The sequence below is a fragment of the Phascolarctos cinereus genome, unplaced genomic scaffold (assembly GCF_003287225.1).
Source record: "Phascolarctos cinereus isolate Bilbo 61053 unplaced genomic scaffold, phaCin_HiC Scaffold_2;HRSCAF=192, whole genome shotgun sequence".
Lineage (NCBI taxonomy): Eukaryota > Metazoa > Chordata > Mammalia > Diprotodontia > Phascolarctidae > Phascolarctos > Phascolarctos cinereus.
Genome location: NW_027555625.1, coordinates 363130080 through 363141237, shown reverse-complemented (window position 1 = coordinate 363141237; position 11158 = coordinate 363130080). Strand labels below are relative to the sequence as shown.

The window sequence follows — 11158 nt, the reverse complement described above, 5'->3', positions numbered from 1 at the left end:
TGTTTTTGTCAACCGTAGTACATTCCTGAAGAATGGAACCAGGAGAACTCTCTTTGTGTGAATACTTGATAAGTGGCTATATTTAGTAAAAGTTTTGGTTTGTTAGTTTGTTTTCCACCACCCATTTCATGGACTCAAGTCTACAGATTCTGTCCTTGCATAGGGGACTGTAGACCTTGGCTATTTGGCATAGCTGCCAACATTTGGTGAGACTGATGTTTGGCTTATTGTTACCTAGGAGGAGGGATGGTGGTGATGAGAGAATGAAAGGTGAGGGACTCTGATGAGGTGCCTTATACTGGTCCTTCTCGTTCAATAGTACAGAAATTGTGGGCTGTGTGAGATAAACTCCATAAATGGGAGAATTATAGCCCCTAAAAATGTAGATGATTTGATCCACTAAATCTGTTAATGGAGGGAGTAGGAGACAAAATCATCATCCGCTTCACCATTCTACCATTGTTGCTAACTGATACTAAGAAGCTAGCTAATTAATTGACTGTACAGAAGTTGAGTGAGACCTCATTAGCTCTGCCTGTGCAGAGAGTGGAGGGCTTATTGGTGGACCTTGTTGTTATACAATTGAAGGTGGAAGGGAAGAAGTAATAAGGCTGAGGGTGGGGCTGATCAGTTGCCAATCCCAGTTTGATTTTGTTGTCCCAGAAAATTAGGGCTACTGGGGAGGAGGGTCTAGAAAAGAATGGAAACTAGAAAGAGGATGACTCTTTTGACACCAACTACTCCCATTTGTCTTACCTCAGCTCCCATCTTCTACCCATAGGGTAGAAGTATATTCATGTAGTGTATTCATTGATATTAAACAGATCCCAGTAGTGTTGCCCTCTCAGTGGTCTGTCCTAAAAAGAAAAAGAAACAGGAGGCCTTATGTAGACAGAAATTATTTATCTGGTTTCTAAAACATAGAGTTGAGAAGAGGAGTACTGATAGCACATTCCATTAGCACTCTGGTTAGGAAATACTAGGAAAAGAGGAAGGATGGGATGGCAAGCCCTTCAGTCATGGCACCTCTATTAACTCCCCTTTGTCAGAAAAGAGAAGAATGTCCTCAAACTTATTCAGTTTTTGCTTTTGGAACAATAGGGAATCGGAGGTCTTCATGCCCAGGTAACTGTTCATTGAATGGGAAATGGGGTTTATACCTCTAGAGATCTCTTGGACACAGGCTGACTATTATTCCTAAGGACCCCACAGGGGTGAGACATGGAATTCCTGTGGATTTAGGAAGTTTTAGAGAGTCACCCCATGAGTAACAAAGACCACAGCCTGAATAATAGTGGGAGGATAGCCAGAAATATGTGCCCCTGCATTAGTCAAAGATCAGCCTTTTTGGATTAAATGTGTATCAATTTGTTGTATTTGTGAGGGCTGGTTCTAGTTCAAACTGCTTCTTGGTCAGCCTGCCCCCACAATATTGGAAGGCCCTTTATTCATCAAGACCTTTCCATATTGTTAACATTTGAGGAGAATTATATCCCTAAGGAGATGGTTCTGATTTCCAGTATCATAGTGGACACTTTAAGATGGTGGACAGGACCCAGGATAAGTTTTAAGCCCAGACCCACCAAAGCCTGTACTTTGATGAAATGCTCACTGATTTCTCTGAGATTCTTCCAATGCCCTTTGCAGGCATGGCCAGTTGGATATCTCTTTTTCAGGATTTAGATGTTTTAGAAGCCCTAGTGCCTGATTAGTAAATAATTCCCTCCCATGTGTGCCTGACATATGCCCCTTGTTCTCCACCATACTTAGGTTTCCAGTGGGTCCTTGAAGGTAGAGGCAAGGTGGTATTCTTGGTGGACTAGGTTTGGGGCTGCATTGTGCAAAGGTAGAAAATGGCTTATCATTTGTATTGATTCTTGGGCTAGTCTTTTGGGTCACCAGATTGTTGGAAGCTAGAAATCTATTGACTAAGCCTCCAATTAGGACCCTCTGTAGGGAAAAGATCACCAGGGCAACCTTGCTGAAGTAGTCCACCACTAGAATATCCAAATGAGCAATGTTAGTTGTCACCAATGCCCCCATACTCCTTAAACTGAAGGGAATGATGTTGTAGACAGACTCCTTCCTTATGGCCATCTTCTCTTCATTTTCTTTGATCAAAGGACCCACCTGTGCCTCTAGCATTTTACAGGATTGAACTAAATCTCCCAATATCATCTGATTTTTTTTTAATTTGGCTCATCATCATCAAGAAGCAGGCCTCATTGAGTGCTAGAATGGAGTTTCAAAATTCTAGTTTTGTTTGTTGACTCCTGCCTTCAAAAACTGTACTGACTTCCTTTCAAAGGTGGTATCCATCCTTAATCACTGCCAGATCCCTAAATAAAGGGGAGAGAAGAGGGAAGAAGGGGGAGAGCTCTTTTTTTGTCCTAGCACCTTTTTGATGCTGGTCATAGAAATGAAGGGGTAGATGGTAAGGTTGTATAGTACTGCTCACTGCACTGTATTATTTTAGGAATATTTTTTGTCCCTATCTCAGCATTGTTTGGAACCATGGGCCTGATACCAAAAAACACCAGATTTGCAATCTTATCCCTAGGAGAAATGCAGAGTATTCTTCTCAACCTTTGCCCCTAGAAAATTTGAGCAAATTGTCTCCCTGAAATCCCAGATTTAGGGATCTGCAAAAAAGGTTTTGCAGTTGAGGGAGACCTACTGGGTTGCGACAATATGAGAGAAGGACAAGTGTATCTACACAGTCTGAGTAAGGAATAAATTAGGTGAGAGGTAGGGGAAAGCACGTGGCAGCTAGGTGGTGCAGTGGATAGAGTGCTGGGCCTGCAGTCAAGAAGACTCACCTTCCTGGGTTCAAACCTGACCTCAGACACTAGCTGTGTGACTCTGGGCAAGTCACTTACTCCTCTTTGCCTCAGTTTCCTCATCTGTAAAATGAACTGGAGAAGGAAATGCAAACCACTCCAGTATCTCTGCCAAGAAAACCTCAATGACTTGATCCAGGTAATAGCCAGTAACAGCCACAGGCAGGATTTAAACCTAGGACTTTTCAACTCTATATCCATTATGCCATGTTGCCTTTCATGTTGCGTGAAAAAGAAGGTTAGCATTCCACTTGATAAAGATGGAAGAGGCTCTAATGACCTTTTCAGCACACGTATGATTATGGCATTGCATCTATTCTGTGATATCTAATCATGTATGTAAGAAACATATAAGACAAATAAAGAGATATTTTTAAAAGAAGGAGTAAACAAAATCTAATCCTCAGCTAAGGCAACAACAAAAAATGATGTACAAAAACAAAGAAACTATGTTATGATTGAAGGCACCATCAATAATGAAAAATAACACTATCATATATATATGCACCAAACAGTATGTCATCTTTCTTAAAAGAAAAAAACTAAGCAAAAAGCCATTGATAGGAAAACCACAATAATAGATTTTAGTAATCTTCTTTCACAGATCAATTCAACAGAAAGGCAAGCAAGAAGGAAAATATAGAGCAGAATAGATTGTCAAAATTTTTTATTTGATTTTATTACTGTGACTTCTAAATGAGAATATTAAAGAATATACATATGTTTCAGTATCCAACAAAACCTTTGCAAAAATTGGTTACATGTTATGGCATAAAGACATCAAAAACAGATGAATGAAGATAGAAGCAATAAATACATTTCTTACAGACCATAATGCGAAAATAGGCATATTGAGAAATAGGCATAATGAGAAAAAAGTCATAAATAAGATAAAAGGTAGGTAATAACATTCTAAATAATGATTAAATCAAAGGAAATTTATAAAAAGCAATTATGTTGAAGGTAAATTAAAACAATGAGACAAGATTACAATATTTATGGGATGTAATTAAAATGGTCAGTGGGAAAATTTATATCTCAAATTTTACATTAATAAGATAGAAAGGGAAAGGCCAATGAACTAAGCATATAATTTAAAAGATAAGAAAATAAAATAATTACAATAAAAACAAATTTAAAATGAAATCTTGAAAATTAGAGAAAAATAGAGAAATGACAAAAAAGATCAACAAAAGAAACAAATAATTAGTTAACCTGAACAAGAAACAGAGAGAAAAAATATCAAATTGTCAAAATGAAAAAAAAAATGAATAAGGCGAACTCATGACAGTGGAAAAGAAAAAAAATATACACAAGTATTTGCTTGCAAAACTGAGAATTCAAAGGAAATGGATGATAATCTGTATAAATTTAAAACGTACAAACTGACAGACAAAACAAGAAATAGACATTGAACAGTACAATGTCAAAAATAAGAAATCAAATAGGCCGTCTATGGTTGGAATAATATATACTAGCTTCCCTGCCATGTAGGCTGATCTGGATTCTCCTCCCTACCACATACACACTGAAAAGAAAAGGGGAAAAAAAGGCAGGGAAACTGTCTCTGGGACTTAATTACTCCAGAAGGCTAAGACTTGAATTACCAAGTGCCTCCCCAGTCACCTAGGACACACAATGGTCAGTCGTGAAGAGGCAATGACCTTTAGATTTGGTAGGGGGTGGCCCCCTGCCATAGGAATTGCCACACCTATCTGCCCCATCTGACCTACATGGAAAGAGGGGAAAAGAAGAGACATCTACCTGAATCAGTGCTATATCCTTGCCAAGAATCCTTTCCATACCATATTTAGTGTTTATTTTTTAAAGACCTCACTTAAAGCTTTTGCCTAGAGGTGGGGGGAGAAGTTAAGTGTCAAATGGTCCACAAGTTTCTCATGTTGTTCAAATCCTAGACTTGAACCACCAGACCAGTCTAAGACAGGTCTGGTTCTGGCTAAAAAAAGTCTTGGGCAAGATGAAGTTAAAGCGAATTTTAGCAAACATTTAAAGAACAATTAATATCTATGCTACAAAAATTTTTCTTAAAAATAGAGATAGACATTACTCCACTAAACCTTTTGACAGATATTATTCTACTAAACTTTCATGAGGAAAACATATTCCTTACACCTAATCAAGGGAGGAAAAAGCAAAGAATGATATCTAAAACAATTTCACTGCTGGACATTGATTTTTTAAAAAGTTATTGCAAGGAAAATACAGCTCCATATATACTATGACAGAGTTATTTCTTTTTTTTTGTTTTTGTTTTTTGTTTGTTTGTTTTTTTGCTAGGCAATGAGGTTAAGTGATTTGCTCAGGGTCACACAGCTAGTGAGTGTTATGTGTCTGAGGCTGCATTTGAACTCAGGTCCTACTGACTCCAGGGCCAGTGCTCTATTCACTGTGCCACCTAGCTGCCCCCCAACCAAGTTATTTCTTAACAACAACAACAAAAACCCTAAAAATATAAGGATAAAAAAGTCTTTTAATTTGATCCAAAACACATTTCTAAAGAAAATAATTTGGTGTTATTTACAGGAGTGAAAATTTTCACAAGTAGAACAGGAGTAAAGCAATGAGGTTCCCTCTCCCCACTATCTTAAATACAGCTCTATGTTAAAAATAACAGTAAGGTGAAAAAACAAAATTTTAAATATAAGCATTGGAAAAGAAGAGGCAAAATCATCCCTATGTACAGATGAAATAATAGTGTATAGCAGTTAGAAAACTGCAGACAATCAGTGAGGAAACTAAAAGTGTGATAGCTTCATTAAAACAGCTGTTTACAAAATAAATTCACAAAAATCAATAGCAAGTCTACATAGTATTAAGAAAAAACAGGAAGAAATGAAAATAGATATTCCATTCAAAATAACTATAAAATTCAAAATATATCTGGATATTAACTTACCAAGATTCATATGAATACTGCAAAATTGCGACTACTCTTTATAGCAATGAAAGAAGATTTAAATGAATTGAAAGGTATTAAGTGCTCATGGTAGGGTCATACCAAACTGGTAAAAACAATGGTACTAACCTAATTTACAGATCTTCTTGTTTAGTCATTTTTCAGTCATATCTAACTCTTCGTGACCCCATTTGGTGCTTTGTTGCCAAAGACACTAAAGTGGTTTGTCATTTCTTTCTCCAACTCATTTGACAGATGAAGAAACCGAGGCGAAAGGGTAAAGTGACTTGCCCAGGGTCACAAAACTAGTCAGTGTCTGAGGCCAGATACGAACTCAGGTCTTCCCAACTCCCAGCCCGATGTTGTATCCACTGAGCCACCCAGAGGCCCTAATTTACAGATCTAGTAGGATATTATTCAAATAACCAAGAGAGAACTTTATATAGCTAGACAAACAATAACAAAATTCCTTGTCAGAAATTAAGGTATAGAGAATCTCAAGGAAAATAGTGATAAAAAATACAAGTGAAGGAGATATAGCATTACCGGATATAAAACTATATTTTAAATCACTAGTTATCAAACATAGTTGGCAATGGTTAAAAAAAAAATACAGAAGAGTGGCGTGTGTACTGCTGGAATAATTATATGCATTTTCCATCCCAGTGAGTGTCATAGTGTGACCCTTCTTCATTCCACGTGGTTGTTGTTGTTGTTACTCTGGATGGACAGTCAGGCCACGATCCTTTCAGTGACATCAGGTGCCATTCTGCAGTCGTCTGGGGCTTGGCAAGATCAGCACATCTTCCATAGGTGGGAAGCTCTACCAGCTTCACCGTCTCTAGAGAATCTCTCTTTCATTTTAGCTCTGGATACTCTCCCTGACAGCTGTGAAAGCCTTTGGTAACATAATGCATCTGTTTTATGCCTCTCTTGATATTAATAATCAAAGTCATATTTAAAATAAAATTACACGCTTTTTATATACACGTGTGAGACACCATGTTGGAGGATAATATTTTAGGGTGGCATTTTCCTCTGAGGAATAAAATATTTGTTTTAATTTTTTTCTTATGGTCATCAAAAAATATGTAATCAAGGTCTAATAGCTATTCCCATTTTTCAGACCACTGTGTAATTAAAAATATTCTGCCAAAAAATATAATCTGCAAGTCTGCCTACAGCCTTCATCAAGGACACCTTCAATATATGTGTAGGTTTTTCATAGATTAATCTTTTGAAATTGTTTAGCACTTCTGGTGCCAAGATGACAGAGTGATGAAGGAACCCTCTGAAGGCCTCCCAAATTCCCTTCCAAACACTGGAAAACCACTTCAGAATTGATCTAGGATCAGGGGCGCACTTTATGCATCCATGGCAGGAAAGGTCTATCTTACTGGGTTGGGAGTAGCAGCACCAGCCAGCTTCACAGCAGGGGGCCAGCAGCAAGGCCCCAAGCCTGGGGCTATCCACCAGTGAGCCCCCCCCCCCTGCAAACCAGCAGCAAGTGAGCAGTCTGTGCAGGGCAGTAAGGGCTCCACCCATGCCACCCCAACCCCAGCACAAACCACCAGGGAGGCCTTCACCCTATTGCTAACTAGGAGTGAATCCTCACCCTGGGTGAGACCTGCCCCTGGGGCCTACCAGCAGAGAGACTCTGTGTCCATAGCAAACCAGCAGCAGGGCCCTGCCTCTGGGGCAGATCAGCAACAATATTACTCCTCCAGGGTCTGCTAGCTGAGAGGCCCTATTTCCATAGTAACCCAGCAGCAGGGCCTCATCCATGGGGCAGAGCAGTAAGATCCCTCCTCCACGATCAGGTGCCAGAAAGACTTTCCTACCTTAGAAACCCAGTAGCAAGGCTTCACCCCTGGGGCAGACCAGCAGCTAAACCCCACACCCAGGGGAAGCCAACAGGGAGAACCTCCCCACCCCAGTACAAGCCATAACGGAAGCCTAGCCTCCAGTGAAAACAAGCAGTTAAGCCCTGAAGCCCAATGAAAGCCAGCAGTAAGACCCTGAACACAAAAAGCTTGGAACAGTGCAGGACCAGAGCCCATTATGTGCCAATAAATTTGACAATCTAAATGAAATGGATTAATATCTACAAAAATATAAATTGCCCCAGGTGAGCAGAAGAAATAAAATACCTAAGTGACCCAATCTTATAAAAAGAAATTGAATAAGCCGTAATTGAACTTCCTAAGAAAAAATCCCCAGGACAAGATGAATTCACAAATATATTCTACTAAACACTTAAAGAACAATTAATCCCAATACTATACAAACTATTTGGAAAAACAGGTGAAGAAGGAGTCCTACCAAATTCCTTTTATGACACAAATATGGTGCTGATACCTAAACCAGGAAGAGGCAAAACAGAGAAAGAAAAGTATAGACCAATTTCCCTAATGAATATTGATGCAAACATTTTAAGTAAAATAGTAGCAAGGAGGTTACAGCAATATATCATAAGGATCATATACTGTGAGCAGGTGGGATTTATACCAGGAATGCAGAGCTGGTTCAATATTAGGAAAAATATCAGCATAATTGACCATATCAATAATAAAATCAACAGAAATCATATGATTATTTCAATAGATGCAGAAAAATCCTTTGACAAAATACAGCTCCCATTCCTATTAAAACTTTATCTTAAAATAATAAGTAATATTTATCTAAAACCATCAGCAAGCATTTTCTGTAATGGGAATAAGCTAGAAGCTTTCCAATATAATAAGGGGTGAAGAAAGGATGTCATTATCACCTCTATCATTTAATATTGTACTGGAAATGTTAGCTAAAGCAATAAGAAAAAGAAAAGGAATTAGAATAGGCAATGAGGAAACAAAACTATCACCCTTTGCAAATGATATGATGTTATACTTAGAAAATCCTAGAGAATCAACTGAAAAAACTACTTGAAATTATTAATAACTTTAGGAAAGTTGCAGGATACAAAATACACCCCCACAAATCATCAGCATTTCCATATATTACTAACAAAGTCCAGCAGCAAGAGATAGAAAGAGAAATTTCATCTAAAATAACTATAGACAATATAAAATACTTGAGAGTATACCTGCTAAGATAAACCCAGGAACTATATGAGCACAATTAAAGTCATATCTAAACAACTGGAAAACTATTAGTTGCACATGGGTAGGCCAAGCCAACATAGTGAAAATGACAATTCTACCTAAATTAATCCATTTATTCATTGCCATACCAAACTATCAAAAATTATTTTATAGAGCTAGAAAAATAATAACAATATTTCATCTGGAAGAGCAAAAGGTCAAGGACATCAAGGGAATCAATGAAAAGAAATGCAAAAGAAGGTGATCTAGCCTAACCAGATCTCAAATTGCATTACAAAGAAGTAATTACCAAAACAAGCTGGTAAAATGGCTAAGAAATAGAGTGGTGGATCAATGGAAGAGATTAGGTACAAATTACATTATAGTAAATGACCATAGTAATATGGTATATTTAGTATATAGTAATATAGTATATGATAAACCCAAAGATACAAGCTTTTGGAACAAAAACTCATTATTTGACAAAAACTGCTGGAAAAATTGGAAAACAGTATGGCAGAAACTAGGCATAGACCAACATCTCTCACCATACACCAAGATGAAGTCAAAATGTGTACATGATTTTCACATAAAGGATGATACAATAAGCAAATTAAGTGAGCATGGAATAGTCTGTCTGTTAGATTATGGATAAGAGAAGAATTAAGACCAAAGAAGACATATAAACCACTACAAAATGTAAAATCGATCATATTGATTATATACTTTTTGCACAAACAAAGCCAATGCAACCAAAATTATAAGGAAGGCAGAAAACTGGGGGAAAATTTTGCAACAATATCTCTGATAAAAGCCTCATTTCTCAAATATATAGATAACTGAACCAAATTTATAAAAATACAAGTCATTTCCCCATTGATAAATAGTAAAAGGATATGAACAGGCAGTTTTCAGATAAAGAAATCAAAGCTATCTACAGCATATGAAAAAATGCTCTAAATCACTATTGATCAGAGAAATACAAATTAAAACAACTCTGAGGTACTACCCCACACCTATCAGATTACCTAATATGACAAAAAAGGAAAATGTTGGATATTGGAAGGGATGTGGAAAAACTAGGACACTTATGCTCTACTGGTAGAGTTGAGAACTGATACAACCATTCTGGAGAGTAATTTGGAACTATACCCCAAGGGCTATAAAACCTTACATACACTTTGATCCAGCAATACCACTACAAAGGTATCAGAAAAGGTGGGGAGGGCAAAGGACCTATTTGTGCAAAAATATTTATGGCAGCTCTTTTTATGGTGGCTAAGAACTGGAAATTAAAGGGATGCCTTGGGGAATGGCTAAATAAGTTGTGGTATATGATTATAATGGAATATTATTGTGCTATAAGAAATGACAAGAAAGATGATTTCAGAAAAGCCTGAAAAGACTTACATGAACTGATGCATAGTAAACTGAATAGAACGAGGAGGACTCTGTACACAGTAACAGCAATATTGTTCGATGAAGAACTGTGAATGACTTAGTTATTCTCAGCAACACAATGATCCAAGACAATCCCAAAGGATGGATAATGAGGCAAGCATAGTATCTGCCTCTAGAGGAAAAACTAATATTGTTTGAAAACAGACCGAAGCATGCTATTTTTCACTTTCTTTCATTGTTTTCTTTTATTCTAGTCTTCTTGCACAAAATGACTAATATGGAAACGTTTTGCATAATTGTACGTGTATAACCTATATCTGACTGCTTACCATCTCAGGAAGAAAGAAGGGTAGAGAGGGATAAAATTTGGAACTTAAAACTTTAAATAAAAATGTTAAAGAATTGAAAAAAAGAGAAATTGTTTAATTAAAAACTAATCTTGAGTGCCAATAAAATTAATTAAATCTAATTAGTAAGTGTTTGCATGTAAATTAAATTAAACTTAATGTGACAGGCAACCTGGCCTGGTAGATAGAGTACCAGCATCAGAATCAGGAAGATCTGAATACAAGTCCTGCCTCAGACACCTGCTAGCTATATGACCCTGAGCAAATCACTTAACCTATCTGTACCCAAGGCAACAATCTAAAAGTATAAATTACATAATAGATACCAATCAGTAAATCAATTAATATTCATTTGTGAAGTCTTTACTATGTGCTAATAACTTTGTTATGTTGTAAGTCCCTCCTCAAAAGGCACTTAAATTTTAGTGGGGGAGAAGCAGGTACATATATCAGAAAATACAGTATAAAAAGAAAGTGAATAAATACAAAGTAGTAAAATACAAAATAGCTTGGAAGGGTATAGCAGCAGGGATATCTTGAAAGGCTTCTTGTGAAGATTAATGCTTGAGT

General features: G+C 37.1%; 1 non-coding gene across 1 annotated transcript; it reads left to right on the top strand.

Moving 5' to 3' along the window:
* The first annotated feature begins 3059 nt into the window (after positions 1-3059).
* On the top strand, positions 3060-3183 carry LOC144456084 (U6atac minor spliceosomal RNA). Its single transcript, XR_013484988.1, has one exon. It is a non-coding gene; the product is annotated as a U6atac minor spliceosomal RNA (small nuclear RNA).
* The last annotated feature ends 7975 nt before the right edge of the window (positions 3184-11158 follow it).